This window comes from Octodon degus, unplaced genomic scaffold, assembly GCF_000260255.1.
Source record: "Octodon degus isolate 3935 unplaced genomic scaffold, OctDeg1.0 scaffold00093, whole genome shotgun sequence".
Classification (NCBI taxonomy): domain Eukaryota; kingdom Metazoa; phylum Chordata; class Mammalia; order Rodentia; family Octodontidae; genus Octodon; species Octodon degus.
In genome coordinates this window covers 5,243,314-5,244,204 of record NW_004524669.1, presented here as the reverse complement: position 1 = coordinate 5,244,204, position 891 = coordinate 5,243,314, and the positions used below count along the sequence as shown (strand labels likewise).

Genomic DNA, 891 nt, shown 5'->3' with positions numbered 1-891 from the left:
AGAAGAAGAAGAAGAAGAAGAAGAAGAAGAAGAAGAAGAAGAAGAAGAAGAAGAAGAAGAAGAAGAAGAAGAAGAAGAAGTTGTTGTTGTTGAAACAGCTAGACAACCTGAAGGTAGAGCTGTCACAGCCGCACGTCACTAAAGTGCGGGGCGGCACAGCATCCAAGCTCTCCAAGATCCGAGTTGTTCGCAAATCCATCGCCCATGTTCTCACTGCCATCAACCAGACCCAGAAAGAAAACCTCAGGGAATATTACAAGGCAAGAAGGACAAGCCTCTGGACCTGCGGCCCAAGAAGATGCGAGCCAGGCACTGCCGGCTCAATAAGCATGAGGAGAAGCTAAAGACCAAGAAGCAGCTGCGGAAGGGGAGGCTGCACCCTCTGCGCAAGTTTGCTGTCAAGGCTTGAGCAGTGTCACAATAAAACTCACACTCTGAGAAAAAAAAAGAAAGAACAATGCTTAGGAAATAGCTCCTTGTGTCACTCAGGAGTTGGCTTTTTTCACTGGGTCTCAGGTTTCAGTTTCCTATAGTTGCTAGAGGGAAATCGTGTCTAGAACACTAGGCGGGCACATCACCTTCATATATGTTCTGGATTACCAAAATTCTGACGTCTCATCTGATCCAGAGATGGGATATGTGTTCTTCATCTAAGATAACTTTCCTGTCTTCAGTGTTAACAAATTCACATTTTCTGTTGGCTCAACTTGAAAATTCTTAGTTGGTTAGGAAGACACATTTAAGACAGATTGGGACCGAAACCTTTCAAGAGTGTCTCTCTCTCTTTCTCTCTCTCTCTGTCTTTGTCTCTCTCTCTCTGTCTCTCTGTCTCTGTCTCTGTCTCTGTCTGTCTCTCTCTCTCTGTCTCTCTGTCTCTCTGTCTCTCTGTCT

General features: G+C 45.2%; 1 pseudogene; it reads left to right on the top strand.

Annotated features, from left to right (window-relative positions):
• LOC105740896 overlaps positions 1-409 on the top strand; it is a 1,423-nt pseudogene extending 1,014 nt beyond the window's left edge.
• The last annotated feature ends 482 nt before the right edge of the window (positions 410-891 follow it).